General features: G+C 40.0%; 1 protein-coding gene across 7 annotated transcripts in view; it reads left to right on the top strand.

The window, feature by feature from the left end:
• klhl32 (kelch-like family member 32) overlaps positions 1 to 19,177 on the top strand; it is a 253,841-nt gene that overhangs the window by 32,109 nt on the left and 202,555 nt on the right. The gene's annotated exons all lie outside the window — the stretch shown is intronic.

The following is a 19,177-nucleotide window of genomic DNA, read 5'->3' as shown; positions in this document are numbered from 1 at the left end:
GTCCCTAGTACTTGCTAAAGTATCCAGTGAAGAAGGAACATTTTGCTACTTTAATAAAGATGGCAAACTGTAATGTTGTACCATTTGTTATGGACCAGGCCAGACCCCCTCCAAACACTTCAAGAAGGTAGCCCAGACCCTAACTTTGTGAGTTGTTTAAGCAGGTGGAAAGTAGATATTCCAGGAGAGATGTCGCTGGTCAAACTACTTGGTTTTAAATGAAACAGAATTTATTTATAAGATTACCAAATGAAACACAAACAAAAGAGAACAGAATACAGAATAACTTATCCCAACAGATTATCCCAACTTTATGATGCTGTTCCAAATGCTTGCAACATCCCCATAAACACCCCTTGACACAGAAGGTAAAATCAAACATATTGCCTAACAGGAGAGAAGTCAGAGGGAGAATACCAGTCTGGACCTCCTTCTTTGGGTCCAGCAGCTTCTTCAACACTACTAAAAAACCAAACCACACCAGAGGTTGCTGAGCTGGGAACTGGACAATCCCTGTTCATTGTACAAGTTTTTTTTCACAAACTTGAAAGCTTGTTGCACGAGGCGGTATGTATCAGCTATGATCAAACCCGGAAGAGAACATTTTGAGACTGTACTCCTTCATTACCCTTTGAATGCCTCCCACTGTTCTGCTGTAGAATTATCCTCAAGTAGCTATTCTGAGTCTACCTTGCCCAGATCCTGCCGTATTAATAAAATTTGTCTTCCTCCAATCTGAAATCCTTTTTGCTGACTATTTTTTTTCCTTTTCCATAACCAGCTTAAAATGCTGTCATTGGAATTATTGGTTTGATTACATTTGTTTTGACAGGATCTTTTGAGAAGGGGACCAAACAGGTGGATGAGGCTAAAGTGGTTGATGTGGTATTTATGGATTTCAATAAGGCATTTGATAAGGTTCCTCATGGTAGGTTATTGCACAAAATACAGAGACATTGTATTGAGGGTGATTTAGCAATTTGGATCAGAAATTGGCTAGCTGTAAGAAGACAGATGGTGATGGTGATTGGGAAGTGTTCATCCTAGAGTTCAGTTACGAGTGGTATACTGCAAGGATCTGTTTTGGGTCCACTGCTGTTTGTCATTTTTTATAAACTACCTGAATGGTTTAGTAAATTTGCAGATGACACTAAGATCGGTAAAGTTGTGGATAATGCAGAAGCATGTTATAGGTTACAAAGGGGCTGCAGAATTGGGCTGAGAGGTGGCAAATGAAGTATAATATGGAAAGGTATGAGGGGATTCACTTTGGAAGGAGCATCAGGAATGCAAAGTAATGGGCTAATGGTAAGATTCTTGGTAGTGTAGATGAGCAGAGAGATCTCGGTGTCCATGTACATAGATTTCTGAAAGTTGCCACCCAGGTTGATAGGGTTGGTAAGAAGGCTTACGATATGTTAGCTTTTATTAGTAGAGTTTCTGAACCATGAGGTCATGCTACAGCTGTACAAAGCTCTGGTGCGGCCGCATTTAGAGTGTTGCGTACAGTTCTGGTCACCGCATTATAGGAAGGATGTGGAAGCTTTGGAAAGGAATCAGAGGAGATTTACTAGGATGTTGCCTGGTGTGGAGGGAAGATCTTACAAGGAAAGGCTGAGGGACTGAAGGCTGTTTTCATTAGAGAGAAGAAGATTGGGAGGTGACTTAATTCATTTCATATAAGATAACCAGACGGTTAGATAGGATGGACAGAGAGAACTCTTTTCCTCGGATGGTGATTGCTAGCATGAGGGGACATAGCTTTAAATTGAGAGGTGATAGATATAGGACAGATGTTAGTGGTAGTTTCTTAACTCAGAGTAGTAGGGGAATAGAATGCATTGTCTGCAACAATAGCAGACCTGCCAACTTTAAGGGCAATTAAATGGTCATTAGGTGGACATATGGACGAAAATGGAATAGTGTAGGTTAGATGGGCTTCAGATTGGTTTCACAGGTTGATGCAACATAGAAGGCTGAAGGGCCTGTACTGCACTGTGATGTTCTGTGTTCTATCATTTTTTATGCATAGGCAGCAAGGGTTTTGGATGATATCAAGTTTATGGAGGTGGGAGGTGAGATGCCGAAGAGGAAGATATTAGAAGAATCAAATCTAGAGACAAGAAAGGCATGGATGAGGGTTGTAGCCACGGACAAGCTTGCCATAGAGACAAGGGAAGAGGAGTGATTTACAAAGGTGAAGTAGGCAGTCTTAATGGAGTGGGATTTGTGATCTGGTCTTTTCTTTCAGGTAGGACACCATTTGGTTTTGCCTCAGTTCATGACAGAGGGAGGAATTGAAATAATGGTCTGGATGTAAAAATAGTTTATGCCACTCCCCTCATGCTGTGAGTAACACTGGATTCAATTGAGTTGTAGCTCCCCTTGATGTGAATGTGCGGTTTTGGGGAAGGGTTAGCTGACAATACTGTCCCTGTCATCACTGATACACATGCTGGAACCTGAAGTGAATTATTGTGTAGTCCAGTCCCTCTTGCCTCTCCTTTTCTCCATTTTCTCATTCTCATCATTTTTCAGTTGTACCATTCCTTTTCTCACACCCTCTCCAAACTCTGCAATTTTCTACTTTTTATTCATTTCCCTTTGGTAGTTACCATCCAATTTAAAATACGTTAGTTTACTTTGTTTATCTGTCTTATTAGTTGAAACCTGAAAATTTCAAAATGGTGTTGAGGTGGAAGAAATGCCATGATACGCTTGAATGACAGAGCAGGCCCAAGGGGCCAAATGGCCTAATCCTCTTTTTATTTCTAATGTTCCTAACTTTAGCTGTTAAACCACCATTTGGTGGTGACATGTTCCTTTAAGAGGGACTTGTTCTGTGCTGTTTCTCTTGCAAAGAGATGTTGCCAGTGGTGACAGAATGTTTGCTTCAGAAGCAGCAGGTAAACACCTTTGAGGTCCCTGACTTTTTTTAAAAAAATTAGACAAAAATAGTATGAGTCGGTGGAGTCAGGCTCACACAGACAGGTTTTGCTTTCAGTTGAAGTTGGGGTTTGAAGCTGATACATACATCTCTTTCTCTCTCTCTCTCTCTCAACTGCAGCTAAAAGTTTGAGTTCTCTCTCTGCTGCTGAGTATTTCATGTTTGTTCTCCTGGACTGGAGCTAGCATGTGAGTTTGAAACTGTTGTATTGAATAAGCCTTTGCCAAGTGTATGCTTGTGGGAGTTTGCTGTATTGGAACAGTTGTTGACGAATAGTTAAATATTATATATAATTTTGTTAAGTATTTCAATAGAATCAAAGTTATGCCAATTTTTGTTTGTTTGTATTTTAGCTGTGATGTAAGAATAAAGTGGGTTTTGCCTAAAGCCTAGTATTTTAACCAATCAAATCCCATCTGGAACACAATGCCTCACACTTACCTTTAAATAAGATAAAAGCTAGGTCTAGGCTATCCCCTTGATCTATTTTGAGTATGTTGGATCTGGTCCATAATAAGTTGGTAAGTTTTTGTCCAGTGGAAAATACCTAGAGTAATGCATTGCTAATTTTATGTTTTTTGTAAAAAAAAACATTTATATGAATCATAGAATCCCTATAATGTGCAAACAAGCCATTTGTCCCAAGACCACCACAACTCTCCAAAAAGTATCCCACCCAGATCCATTCCCCTACACTATTACTCTACAATTCCCCTGATTAACACACCTAACCTGCACATCCCTGAATCCTATGGGCAATGTAGGAGGAAACTGGTGCACCCAGAGGAAGCCTATGCAGACAGGGGAAAAATGTGTAAACTCCACACAGACAGTCACCTGGGGCTGGAATCGAACCCAGATCCCTGGTACTGTGAGGCAGCAGTGTGAACTGCTGAAGTACCATGCCACCCTTAAATGAGCTGTTACATTTCTTGTGGAAACTAGAGGAAAGAGCTCTTTATGCTGAAAGTTTCCTCTTGTAATTGTCTCAATTATTTAGCTCTTTCTGTTCACTTTCGTTTCTCTATGGTCTTTTCCTTCCATTTCCTTGGTTTGCAGGGTTTCCTCTCTGTTCAGTTCATCTGTCTGTTTCTCATTTTCACATATAATGTTTTCGTGCTGATTACAGTGTTGACTCTGGATGCATGATGACAGATGAGAACTATGAGGTGAGATAAGAATGAAGGTTTGTTTTGTGTGGGAGACAGTATACAAGGGGTGAGATGGTAAGAAGTGAAGGGCACTCAGGTTGGAAAATGAGGGGTGGGAAATATTTGAACTGGCAGATGGAAATGGGAAGCTGCCAAGCATGTTAGAGATATAACTAAGTATGTTGTACTGCTGATCTCCATTGTTAGGTGGGGAGAATTGTAGGCTACAGACTGTGTGTATTTTCTGATCAGAAAGGAATGTAGTTGGAGGTGGTATGAAATAGTGTGGAGAAGGGTAATGTACTTAGTGTTTGATGTCATAGGCAATTGAGACCAAGATCGAAAGAGCAAGAAGTATGCCTTTGGCATAGGTTACTGTTCGAGACACTTGACAAGTTTCTGGTGGAGAAAGAATATGCCAATCAGAGTTTAGAGATCGTGTGATCTGTGTACCAACAGAGTTTTTAACTCCTTTTCATTATAAATGTAGGAGCTTCTTTTCCTAACGTGGCTGGCAAACCTTAAGCAAATTTTTGTTTTTATTCACTCATGTGACGTGGATATCACCAGCTGGGCAGCACTTATTGCCTGTTCTTGCTTGGTCTTTAGAAAGTGGTGGAGAGCTGCCTTCTTAAACTGCTGCAGTCCTCATGCTGTGGGTTGACCCACAATGTTGTTATGGAGAAAACTCAAGGATTTTAACCCAGCAACAGTGAAAGAGCAGCTATATATTTCCAAGTCAGAATGATGAGTGGCTTGGAGAGCAACAGCAGGTGGTGGTTTTCCCAGGAATTTGCTACCATTGTTCTTCTAGATAGAAGTGGTTGTGGATTTGGAATGTGCTGTCTAAGGATCTTTGATGAACTTCGGCAGTGAATCTTGTAGATAATACACACTGCTGTCACTGAGAATCATTGGTCAAGGGAACCAGTGCTTGTGGATATAGTGCCAGTCAAGCGGGCTGCTTTGTCCTGGATGGTGTGAAACTTCTTGAATGGTGTTGAGATTGTACCCATCTACACAAGTGGGGAGTATTCCATCACCCTGTTTTTTTTTGTGCCGTGTAAATGTAGACAGGCTCTGGGGAGTCAGGAGGTGAGATACGCTCTGCAGTAACCCTAGCATCTGACCTGTTTTGTACGCAATTGTGTTTGTGGTGAGTCCAGTTGAGTTCATGGTCAATGGTAAACCCCATGATGTTAGTAGTGAGGGATTCAATGATGGTAACACCATTAAATATCATGAGACACTAGTTAGTTTGTCCCTTATTGGAGATGGTCATTGCCTGGTATTTGTGAGGTGTGAATGTTACTTACCAATTATCATCCCAAGCCTGGATATTTCCAGATCTTGTTGCATTTGAACATGGACTACTTCAGAATCTGAGGAGTTGTGAATGGTGTTGAACGTTGTTCAATCATTGGTGAACATCCCCATTTCTGACCTTGTGATGGAAGGAAGGTCATTGATGAAGCAGCTGAAGATGGTTGGGTCTAGGACACTGCCGTGTGGAATGCCTACAGAGATGTCCTGGAGCTGAGATGACTGATCTCCACCACTCACAACGATCTTCCTATGTTCCTGGAATGACTTCAAGTGGAGAGTTTATCCCTGGTTCCCATTAACTGCAGTTTTACTGTCAGTCTCTCCTCACTTCTCATCTCATAGAAATGTGGACATTGGATCAGGATGTGCAGATATTGTTCAGCTGTTAATTTCATAAATGTAACTTTATGTAATACTTTTTCTTTCTTGTAGGTCAATAGCAAAGCTATCTAGCCAATTCTCTGGTTGTGTGGAAATAATAATGATTGGAGTTCTGCCAGGCTGAAGGACTGGCCAAAGGAAATTTGAAGTGTTACAGCACCATTATTAATTGGAGGATGTAGTTAAGTTATAACAGGCAGCTCCAATTTAGCTTTGAATTATAAACCCAAGATTTTATAATAGAAAAAGCTAACAGCAAGAAAAAAAGACAACAAGACTTAATTTTAACATTTTATACATTGACATGAGTTTGTAATCTTCTTTAATCACATGAACATTTGGTAAAAAGTTAAGTACTGCTATCAGCTGATAATCCATTCATTTCAAACTTGCAATAGATGCTCATTAATTAGGATGCTTCTGTAGAATGTATTTTATAGAGTCATACAGCATCTAACTCGTCAATGCCGACCAGGTTTTCTGAACTGAACTGGTCTCATCTGCCTGTGCTCGGCCTATATCCCTCCTAACCTTTCCTATTCATAGACCTATCTAGATGTCTTGTAAATGTTGTAATTGTATTTGCCTCTACTACCTACTCTGTAAGTTCATCACACAGGTCCTTTTTAAATATTTACCCTCTCACCTTAAACCTATGCCCTCTAGTTTTGAATTCCTCCTACCCTTGTGTAAAGATTTTGGCTATTTACTGTATTTATGCCTCTCGTGATTTTATAAGTCTCTATAAGATTATCTGTCAACCTCCACACTCCATTGAGAAAAGACTCAAATCCTCTACTCTAAGTAGCATTGAGGTAAATCTTTTCGGCACCCTTGTCAGTTTAATAACATCATTTCTAAAACAAGGCGATCAGAATTGTATGTTGTACTCCAAAAGTGGCTTCACCAATGTCTTGTACAGTCGCAATTCCTATACTCAACGTTCTGACTAATTATGGTAAATCTGCCTTCTTCACCACCCTGTTTACCTGTGACGCCACTTTCTAGGAACTATGTACCGCCTCCTTGGGTCTGCCTGTTTAATAACATTCCCGAGGCCCTATCATTAATTGTGTAATTCCTTCCCTGGTTTATCTTACTAAAATGCAACACCTCACATTTATCTGAATTCAACTCCATCTGGGCACTCCTCGATCCATTGGCACAGCTGATCAAGAACTCATTGCACTCTGAGATAACCTCCTTTACTGTCCACTCTACCATTAATTTTAGTGTCACCTACAAACTTACTATGAGTCAGGGATGTAAAGGCACAAAGAAAAATGTTTGGCTGCCTCTGCCAACTGTGTGGTGAGTCAATTAGTTGGATTGCAGGTAGGTGTTCAAGAAAAGTAGTGAGCTGGCTATTTTCCTTCCAACTGCATCCTGCCAGGAAAATAACAAACTATATACTGTTTTAAACATCCGTTACACATTTACTTGCAACTTTGCCATATAAACCCAAGACCTGAACAGACCTGAGAAAGCTCATCTCACACGTCGACTGATCCCTACTAACCTCGTGAAATTATTACAAGAATCCAAACTTTACTTTACTCAGCCCACTGAAATCTAGTTAACTCTTGTATGAGATGTATTGCTTACTTGTTGATTTATTTCTTTTGTGAACTTGGGAGTTTTTGTTAATGTTGTTGCTTGATGACTTGATAAATCCTAGATCAGAACACTCTCAATATATTAGTTTGGAAAACTTTGAAAAGTCATTACCACAAATTTTAATTAATCAGTGGCCCCCTCACCTCCCTCCCCAACACCAAATTCAGTCTGTTATGTAGACAATGAAGACAAACAATTTGCTCAATTCTTGTCTGTAGAAATACATTGGGAATCATTTTTCAAAGAGTTGCTTCAACACCTTTTACGATATAATGTTAGCAGTAATGTACAGTCCTGGTGTTTGATCTTTTCTACAGTTCATTTTTAGAATGAGTACACTGTTGGCAAGACCAACAATTATTGCATATGCCTAGCTGCACTGTTCACCAACAACATTGGTCTTATTGCCACATAGAATCTGTGCTGATAGATGCTATTGGCATCAAAAAAGCAATATCATAGCTCCATAATCTTATGTATATATATATTATATTAAAAATTATTGCCTTTGAAAGATTTAATTTGCGGGAATAATATAATGCAAAATCCAAATATGAACTATGAATGGCATTGACTTTGCTGCAGTTATTTCTTCTGAGTTCCATGATTAAATTACTTCTGTGTTTTTATTACCAGATATCCATCATTTTCTGTTTTCTATCCCTAAACCGTTTTGTAGCAAATGTTTGTTCATCTCCAAGCTACAGCTTATTTTTCAAAATCTACTTTGATATTGTCAAGTATATTGGAAAATTACAAAACTGCTAGAAGTGTCAATTTACTGGAGGGTTTAATATTCCAATAACTGCATTATTGTAAATTTTCAGAAGACATAAAACCACTACGTGTTATGATCAACTTAGAATTTTTCACAAACGTTGGAGATACATATTATATGATTCCACCTAATGAGCAGCACGGTGGCTCAGCGGTTTGCACTACAGCCTCAAACATAAGGGACCTGGGTTTGTTTTCACTCTGGGATGACTGTCTGTCTCTGTGGAATGTCCCTGTATTTCCAGTGTCTGTGTGAGTTTCAACCAGTTTTCTCTCATAGTCCAAAGGTGTGCAAGTTAGGCGGATTAGTCATGGGAAATGCAATGTAACAGGGATGGGTTTGTGGGGTGGGCCTGGGTGGGATGCTGTTCAGAGGGTTGGTGTGGACTCAATGACCCAAATGGCCTGCTTCCACACTGTAAGGATTCTAAGATACGATCTTTGGTGTTATGGATGTTTTCACTTAGGGAGCATCATATTGGTATTTCATTGTTTCAAGAATGATTTTCAACGTGCGTGTAAATGAAACTAAAAAATCTTAACTCTTAAGTAAAGAGCAGAATTAACTGGTCTTTGCAGATTTGATTATTGATTGAAGCTGTTTATATTTTTTATCTGTTTGCATATGATTGATACTGTTGAAGTTGCTCAACTGTGATCACCGTTATTGTGTTCCATTTTAGGAGGAAGTGTTATGTTCCAATGTTCCTGTGCTCAGAGTTTGGGAAGGAAAGGAATGTGAGATTGTGGATAGTTTGCAAGTACAGAGGAATCAAGTTTTTTTTCTGGAAGAGGAGCGTAATAAGTGTAGATTTGTAAGGGAACTGGATTATACCTGAGGATGTCCAAAATTATGCAGGTTAGGTAGATTGGCCATGGTAAATTGCCTGTAGTGTCCAGAGGTGAGCATGGTAGTGGATTAGCCGTGAGAAATGCAAGGTTACAATGTGGGTATGAGGTGGATCTGGGTCGGGTGCTCTTTGGAGGGGCGGTGTGGATTTGATGGGCCAAATCACCTGTTTCCATATAGGGGTTCTATAATAGGAAAAGGAAATGGTTTACAATGTCACCTGGCATGGTGACAATCAGGGTTGGGGGGCCAACAGCTCAGTGAAAATTGTGTTGAGAGAGAAGGAAGTGAGTTTCATGAATGATATGAGCTGGAGTATGGGTATGTGGAGATGATGGAAGGGAAATTAAGGAACATGCAAGTTCAAACATTAAATGGAGCAGAGGTCTGGCTAAGGGGGAAAGCAATCTTGTGACAGAGACAGATGAACAGATGGTCTCAAACTGTGGACAGTTTTGGTCACTAGATTTTAAGTGCTTGGATTGGAGGTGGTGCAGTGAAGAATTATTCCATTGGTTCCTGGGATGATGATCCTTCAGGACAAAAAATGTTGATCCTTTAGGACTGAGATGAAAATCAATTTCTTCACTCAGAGTTGTGCATCTTTGGAACTATATTTGAATTTCTTAATTTAAGTGTATTTGAGGCTGAGATCTTTGTTCTTGAAAGGAATCGAGAGCAAGTGGGAAGGTGGTGATGAGATAGACGATCTGCCATGGCTGTGCTCAATGTTGGAAGATACTCCAGGAGATTGATATTTATACCTGCTCCTGTTTCTTCTGTCCTTATAATTGAATTTGACAGTGATGATCAGAACCCAGCAGGGCTGGATATGTTCTGGTTAGATTTAGCAATGATTGTCTAAACCACTTATGTGCCATTGGAAATAAAAGAAACAAAAACAAAATCCTAAATATAAGCTTGGCAGTAGCTGTATAAACAGTCAAGGTCTGTTTGCTGACCCTGAGTTATGATCTTAGATCAGTTTTATTGACATTTGTTCATGATTCTGATTTGCCTATTTGCTTAGTCTCTAAACCCATCTTTACTCACCCCTTTACGGTTTCCTTTCATCTGGGGTTCATGACTCCTTTAGTCATTCTATCCCTTCTGCCTTCCACCTTTTTAGGGACATTCCCTTTAATTTCGCCCTCTCTCCAACATGAGGCATGTAGGAGAGCTTGAGAGCTAGGGGTCAGGTAAATAAAAAAAATCTTCAGAATTCAGGGGATCAAAGGTCAAAGGGAAAATCCCTCTGTAGAGGTTGTTGGAGCAATGGGTGCTGCCATGTATGGTCAGGACCCCTTCGATGGTCCGTGACAACATCTCAATGATCTACATCTGTCAAAGGGAAAATGTTTAAAGCTATATTAAAGATGTTCTAAGAGGAGACTTGGTAACGTTCTTAGTAATGGCAGAGCCAAGACATTTAACAAATATATTGGAGTTCTTTAAAGATGTAATTTGAACTGTAGATAAAGGAAAACCAGTGGACACATTGCATTTAGATTTCCAGAAGGCATTTGATAAAGTACCACATGAAAGATTACTGCAGAAATAAAAGCTCCTGGTGTAAGGGGGAAATGTATTCGATAGTAGATTTGCTCACTAATGGGAAGCAGTGAGTAGGAACAGGTGGGTTTTTTCACAAGTAGTCTGTCACAGGAGTTGGCGCTGGAGCCTCAAATTCGTTACAAGTTATGTAAGTGAATCATAGGTAAGCTAGATAAATTTACTAATGACACAAAGGCCAGAAAATGAGTTGTGTAATGGACATAATGATTCTTCAAAGCAACATAGACTGTTCAAGTGAGTGGACAAAGCTCTGGAAAATGGAATTTAATGTGGAAAATATGACATTTCCATTTTGGCAGAACACAAAAGAATATATATTTAAATGGTGAAATGTTGCAGATCTCTGAGATGTAGAAAGATCTGGGTGTCCTAGAGCATGAATCACAGAAGGTTACTTTGCAGGTGCAGCAGTAGTCAGGAAAGCTATTAGAATGCCATGGCAGATTGTGAGGGGAATTGAAAACAAGAGTGGGGAGGCTGTGTTTTAATAATACAGGGTGTTGGAGGATTGCATTTGTAAGTAGTACTAGTGACCATACTCTCAGAAAGATGATAATGTATTGGAAGCCGGCTGGAGAAGAGAAACTAGACTAATATCTGGACTGAACTGATTGCCTTATAAGGACAGTTAAACAAGTTAGGGCTGTATCATCTGGAGTTTAGAAGAGTCAGAGGTGACTTAATTGAAGCAAATGAATGTACTCTAGCCAGATTTGCAGACATTTCAAAAATAGGTGGAAAGGCAGGGATACAAAGAGTTTACAGAAAGATATTGATAGATTAAGTGGCAAGAAAGTTGGTAAACAGAGTATAATGTGGGAAAGTGTGAAGTTGTCCAATTTGGAAGGGAAAACTAAAGAACAGATTATTATTTAAATGGTGAAAAACTGCAGAAAGCTGCACCACAGAAGGACTTGAGTGCACTCATACACACAGAAAACTGGCAAGCTCATGCAGCAGTTAATGAGGAAGGCTAATGGAATTTCCCCTTATTTCAAGGGAATTGGAGTATGAGAGTAGAGAAGCCTTACTGCAACTCTGCAGGTACTGGTGAGACCACATCTGGAGTACTGTGAGCACTTTTGATCTCTTTATTGAAGGAAAGGTATCATTTCAGTGGTGGCTATTCAAATAAAGTTCACATAGATGATCTGTGCATAGAGAGATTGCCTTATGAGCATAGATTAAACAAGTTGGGACTATACTCACTGGAGTTTTGAAGAGTTAGAGGTGATCTCATTGGAACATTTTGGATTCTTAAGGGGCTGAACAGGGTAAATGCTGTGAAGACGTTTCCCCTCATGGGAGAATCTGGGATCAGAGGGCATAGTCTAGGAATAAAAGGGTGCAATTTAAGAGATGAAAAGGAATTTATTCTCTCAAAGTTGAGTGTCTTTGGAATTCCTTGTCACAAAGAGCTGTGGGGCAAATGTCCTTGGCTGACATAGATACTTGATCAATAGGGGAATTAATACAGATCAATACGGGGAAATGGAATATATGTGGACTTGAGGATTATTGGACCAGCTATGATCATATTGAATGGCAGAATAGGCTTGAGAGGCCGAATGGCCTGTTCCTATTCTTATTTCTTATGACTTTCTGGAAACATATAAGATACTGAGGGGACTTGACAGGGTGAATGTTGAAATTATGTTTCCTCTTGTGAGAGAACTAGAACTTAGTCAGAAATAATAGTTTAAAAATAAGGGAGTGTATGTTTAAAATAAAGATTTTTTTTCTTTGAGATTTGAGGGTCTTGAAATTCCTTTTCTCAAAAGGTAATGGATGCAGAATCTTTAAATATTTTTAAGCAGAGATAGATTGTTGATTATTACCAGGATGAAAGGTTACAGGAGTTACAAAGGAATGTAGAATGGAGATTAAAAATCAGGTCAATTTTTTTTGAAAAATAATTAAATTTCCATGAGATCATTCATTATTCTGACTATTTCTAACATTGTATTTTTTTCTCCTATTTATTCATGCATGGAATCTGGACAATATTTATTTTCAGATTTACAAAACCTGAAGATTTTGCTTTTGCACATCATATCTGTATTTGCACTCCTTGGATGTGAAGCTACAAAGGGGAATTCCTACAGTGTGAGAGAAAGGGCTGTGTTTCGCTACCAAAATGGGTAACTCAAGTCTGCAAATGTTGCACCTCAGCAACCTGCCATTATTTAAACAGTTTTGGTTCTGAGAAGACAAGGGCCAAGACTGGCTAGTTAGATGACACACATTGGTTCTGTAGGACCCAATTCCAGTTGTAATAAAAGCAATTAAGATCTCTATTTATTATTCTTTACTACCCGCCAGCATATATTCACTATCCAGAGTCACTCCATGCAAACTCATTGAAAAATCATCCAGTATCCAGCATTGACAGAATCTAGGAGCCAGAAAGAGATGAAATAAATTAAACTTCTCCAAATCATGGAGAGCTCACATTCATGAAACTCATGGAAAGCTTCTAATTCTGAAATGATGAATTTATTATAAAAACAAACAAATCTATTCATACTCCCACATCAGTAATAGCCGAATCTTTTAGATTTATGAAGCTGTTATGTAAGTTGTTTTCAGGGATCATTGACAGTAACAGCCAGACTGGTTCACCAGTTCCGTGAGTAGGCTAGTTAAAAAATCTTCGCATTATGTTGGTTAATCAGATCATATCCACCCTTCAGAATTTTTTTGAATTAATGACTCCCACATTGCAAGTTAAGGCTCTTGCAGTAATTAAAACAAGGTCTCTTTGAATTATAGACTCCCAGAGACTACTTGGCCCATCAGTCTGTGCTGGCCAAAAAATGAGTCTCTCAGCCTGATCCCACATTGCAGCTTTTACTCCTTATTCCTATACAATGGCACTTAAAGTGTATATCCAAGCACCTTTTTAAAGGAGTTAAGGATTTCTGCCTCGGCTACCATTTTAGATGGTGAATTTCCTCCAAATAAAAGTTTTCTGCTGATCGCCTCTAAATCTCCTATTAGTCACTTTAAATCTATGTTCCTCATAGTCACTGACCTCTTTGCTAAAGTAAATAGTCTATCTCCATCCATTCTATCTAGTCCCCTAGCCATCTTAAACATCTCAACCAGATTTATTTGATTACAGAGTTCAATGATCCTGCTGAGATGAGGGTTCTTTCAGAAGTGAATAACACTCCCTCCCCTTTAGCCTGCCAGCAAAATATAGATCCCTCAGAGGTGGGCTCTGAGTCCAGTCTTGCATTTTTAAAGGTCTGCTGTGTTGGGATGATATCATGAAAGTTCAGCTGTAATAGTGTTAGTGGGAACAAGGACATCAAAGAAGGAGAGTGAGTTAATACATAACAACCACAATAATATAATGACGATGAATAGTCAATGACTAGACAACTGGAGATTTGAAAGTATCAATGACAATGGCTTGGGGCTGAGCTTTATCCAGTAGTAATTGCAGAAAAAAAAATTGTCTCATGGATAATGGGATGAAACTAGTGAGGAATAGAAGGATTGATCAGAGATGGCGTTTCCTGTGTTTGAACCTGTTGCATTAGTCACGTCATGTGAGATCGGAAGGTCCAGGTGACGCTGGATATGGATTGGAGAACTTAAATGAAATGGTAGAAAATGGGACACCTACAGAGTGAATTTAGAAGGGCAGAGCAAGATAAAGATGGATGTGGAGGGATTGGCCAGTGCAGATACTAAGAGAGGAAGGGATTGAGAAACTCATGGGTAGATTTTGGGTTGGTACCAAATACATAATCACATTTCAGAATTTGTTTTTTCTTTTAAAAAAATCAATCTCGTAAAATATTAACAATGTCTAATTAGATTCTCAAGAGCAATTAAAGTATATCCATAGCAACACAACATAAACAGTTAAGTATACAATCTTGCCTTGTTAATCCTGAGCAAATTTAGAAACAGACAGATGGTCTGAGCTTGGATAGATCACCTTTATCATGTAACAAAAACTCAAGCTCAATTCTTGTTACAGTTCAGTAAATGATTGAAAGGAGGAGAAGAAATTAAATGGGGGAATTAATTGCATTACACCCATGGAAATGAGGTAATCTGGAGTAAAGGGTCGAAGATGCATAGTAGAATAAGGAAACTGGAAGGACCACTGACCACCCTGTCCAAGAGGTGTCTGTACTCTTGCTCACCATAAAGTAGGTTTGCTGCCACCATCTTCTTTTAGGGATTCATAGAGCCTGCTTAGATTGACTTTGTAGAGAAAAACCATATGCTCGTCTGAAAATTTCTTGTGTTAAACAGGAGAGAGTTTATTTCATGTTTACAATGAAATGCAAGTTACACTGGTATCTTAGACAATGACTGGAGTTTTCTCCAACCAGAACAACATGGACTAAAATGAAAAAGTTTGAAAAATCTTGATGTCAAGAAATTTATATCTTGAAGACTTCTATCAGATCAGCTCCTTAAATTTCCGAATTTTAGAGAAAACAGGCCTAATTTGTACAATCTCTCCTCACAACTAAAGACCAAGTACATATAAACATCTCCCACAAAGGCCAACAGATCTTTCCTGAGGTGTGGTATCCATTGTAGTGCTAAGGAAGTTGAGGGGAGTTTGGGGGATATTTGGTGTTGTAGATTTGAGGCAACAACCTGAGATGCTGAAAATTAAAAGACTTTGAATTGCTTGTAAGTGACTCAGCAACCACAAACCATGTCCCTCACCACTCAACACCTGGAGGAGGAACGCCTCATCTTCCACCTCGGAACACTTCAACCCCATTAATGTGGACTTCACCAGTTTCCTCATTTCCCCTCACCCCACCTTACCTCAGTTTCAACCTTCCAGCTCAGCACTGACCTCATGACCTGTCCTACCTGCCAATCTTCCTTCCCACCTATCCACTCCACCCTCCTCTCTGACCTATCACCTCCAACCCCACCCCCATTCATCTATTGTACTTCTTACTACCTTCTCTCCAGTCCCCCATTTATCTCTCCTGGAGGCTTCCTGTCTCTATTCCTGATAAAGGGCTTTTGCCTGAAACATCGGTTTCCCTGCTTCACGGATGCTGCCTGACCTGCTGTGCTTTTCCAGCACCACTCTGATCTAAACCACAAACCAATGCCTCTTGCAGCACTTAAGTGACACAGCTGGCACTTCTGTGCACATTCCACCATCTACCATGTGTAAGTACCAGGCCCAACACAAGCCAGACAATACTGGGTTCAAGTCTATTAGAATTGGGTGCAGTGGTCATTCTACGAGAAAGTGAGGACTGCAGATGCTGGAGATCAGAGCTGAAAATGTGTTGCTGGAAAAGTGCAGCAGGTCAGGCAGCATCAAAGGAGCAGGAGAATCGACGTTTCCGGCATGAGTCCTTCTTTTCCTCATTCCTGAAGAAGGGCTCATGCCCAAAACGTTGATTCTCCTGCTCCTTGGATACTGCCTGACCTGCTGCGCTTTTCCAGCAACACATTTTCTGCAGTGGTCATTCCTTGATTAAAATTATTGCTGCTAGCCACAAAAATACTTCATTTCTGTTCCAAGAGGCACATGCAGATTCTGATTGTTTGGTTTGGGTTTGTTTTTGGTGTTAGTGAATAAAGTTGAATGTTTTGAATTGTTTGAAGTCATGATGGTGCTATTTTGAACAACAATGAGATGCTAGGCCAGAGTAGGGATTGGGGAAGAGAGCAGCCCTTACTTAAAGGGTTGTAAGAGGGAAAGTGGCTAAGGATAGATAATTTGGGTGGCCTGGTGCCTACACTATGATAGGTAGTGCGATGTGTAGTTGTACATGCGAGGTAGCCTCAGCTGTGCCACTTAAGTGTTGTGTGAGGAATTCGTTTGTGGTTGCTGAGTCACTGGACTGCAAACACTTGACTGGCTACATAACTGGGGCTCAAAGATTATGTAGACATCATATGCCAGCATATGCTGGAGTAGAAAGTACTTTTAGCAGGTGAAGAGAAGAATCTGGTGAGCACTGGATGAGAGGGGAGCCACAGGTAGGTAGTTTATGATCATGTCAAACTTGCATCATTATAAGAAAACTCTCCAACAAGCTCGACAAAAAAATGACAGCCAAAATATTGGAAGATCTGCCCTTAGAAAAGCACATTACAATTAGGTGACTCAGCATGGCTTTGTGGAAAAGAAATCATTTCATAAATTTATGAGCATTCTTTGAGAATATAAAAGGTGAATAAGGGGAAACCAATAGAAATAGTCGATGACAGCTGATAGAAAAAAATAAAAAATACCCAACAGGTCTAGGAAAAATATAAACTTGACAACTTTGGCAGAAGGGATAGAATAGAAAAATATTCAAATAGAGATATGGAGCAGTATTTTGGAATGCAGATGAAACTAGGAATCACAAACAGCAAGTAATGAAGACTACCAATGAAATGTTGGCCTGCGTTGCAAGAAAAATAGCATTTTCAACTGGGAACTCTTGTTTCAAGCATACAGAGTGTTAGAGAGATCTTGACTAAAGCACTGCATACAAGTTTGGTTCTGTACTCCAGGATAGAAAAACTAGAATTGGAGATAATATAAAGATGATTCATTAGTATGTGCCATGAAGAAAGGTTGTGTCGATATGGTCTGTACTCATTGGAGTTTAGAAGTAGAGATGATTTTATTAAATGACTCTAGGGAGCTTGACAGGCTAGATCCTAGGGTAGAATTTGCCCAGCAGTGGAGGTGGCAAGAAGGGACAATTATTGAGTGAGTTGGTCCTGCTAAGATGCTCACCCCTTTCCACCAGCTCAACAGTTAAGTTCTGGGTTAGAAGTCCACAGGAACTTTCTAGACCCACCTCCAATTAAGGCCCTTGGGTGGCCAATTAATAGCCATGGAAGAGCCTCAACTTACCACCTCTCTCATTGCCTGCGGGGAAGCCAGATGAGAAAGGAAGTTAGTTGCCTCCCCAAGAAACCATGGAAACCTAGCTGCTGGTATGGGGGTGTCTCTAATTTCTCTGATTTTGTACAATCAAGAGCACAGCTGGCAGGTAACAGGGTGGCCTCTGAAAGTCATGTCACTGTTTCTGCCTCTGACCGTCCAACTTCTCTCTCCTTGCAACTGCTCCCATGTGACAAGGTGAAAATAATCAGTGGCATCAGTATCATAATGAGGAAGATTGTCCAGGTATGTTCTGTGCACATAAATGCAGGACACATCCAACATGGCTAATTACCACCCCATCAGTTTACTCTCAATCGTTAGGAAAGTGATAGAAGGTGCCATGAACAGTGCTATTAAATGGCACTTGCAAAGGAATAATCTGTGTATTCATGTTCAATTTGGGTTCTGCCAAGAGCAGTCTGCTTCTAACCTCATTGCAGTCTTGTTCCAACATGGACAAAAGAGCTGAACTCCAGAAGAGAGGTGAAAGTGACTGCCCTTGACGTTATGGAAGCATTTGACTAAGTTCAGCATCAAGGAGCCCCAGTAAAACTGAAGTCAGTGGGAATGATTCTCTGCTGATTGAAGACAAAGTCAGCTCAAAGGAAGATGATTGTGGCTGTTGGAAGTCAATCTTCTCATTTCCAGGACATCACTGCAGGAGTACTTGCTCAATTATCTTCAACAACTACTTCAACGACTTTCGTTTCATCATTAGGTCAGAAGTGGAGATGTTTGCTGATGATTGAAAAATATATATCCATGCACCTCAGTGGGAGCTTATGCCATCCAGACGATGCACTGCAGTACTTCACCATGTCTCCTTTGATACCATACTCCAAACTGTAATCTCTGCCATCTAGAAGTACTTGAGAACATTATCAGCAGCAAGTTCCACTCAAAGTCATATAGCCATCCTGACCTGAAATTATTTTGTCATTTCTTCATTGTTGCTAGGTCTTAATTCCTGAAATTCCCTACCTAACAAGACTGTGGGTATCTCCACACTGAAGGACTGCAGTAGTTCAAGAAGAAAGCTCACCACCACCTTATCTTGGGTAGTTAGGAATTGGTGATAAATGCTAGCAACATATACAATCCATGAACAAAAAAACCCCTTATTTTCCAACTGCTGGATCCACTGAGGAAAAGGTTTTGATTGGTGTTCCAGGCTTCTGGGTTCTATACAGCAATGTTACGGCCTGAACTTGACTGAGAAACTTGTTTGTACTCCACCCATTAGCTCTTAGTGAACTGATTGACATGTGTCAGATTGTGTTACCTCAGCCGTAGTGTGTTAGTCAGTACCTGATGCACCACCCCACCCTACTCTCAGACTTGGGGTGAAGTATTCGCATTTTTATTCCCTTGAGAATTTTTTTGGGAGAATCTAGAATCAGGGATGCAATTTAAAAATAAGGATGCTTCCATTTAAGACCAAAGCTAGAAGAAATTTCTTCTGAGGATCATTAGTCCTTAAAATTCTTACACGAGAGAGCAGTGGAGGCTGGGACTTTTGAAGACAATGCATCCAATCCTGAGATGGATAGATTTTATACTTCTGTATAAGGGAGTGACAACTGTGGGGGTCAGGGAGAAAATGCATAGTCACATCACCACAGTCTTATTGAATGGCAGGATTACTGAAGGGGCCAAATGGT

The sequence above is a fragment of the Hemiscyllium ocellatum genome, chromosome 3, assembly GCF_020745735.1.
Source record: "Hemiscyllium ocellatum isolate sHemOce1 chromosome 3, sHemOce1.pat.X.cur, whole genome shotgun sequence".
Lineage (NCBI taxonomy): Eukaryota > Metazoa > Chordata > Chondrichthyes > Orectolobiformes > Hemiscylliidae > Hemiscyllium > Hemiscyllium ocellatum.
Note: the sequence above shows the minus strand (reverse complement) of the source record. Positions and strands in the feature narration are given on the sequence as shown.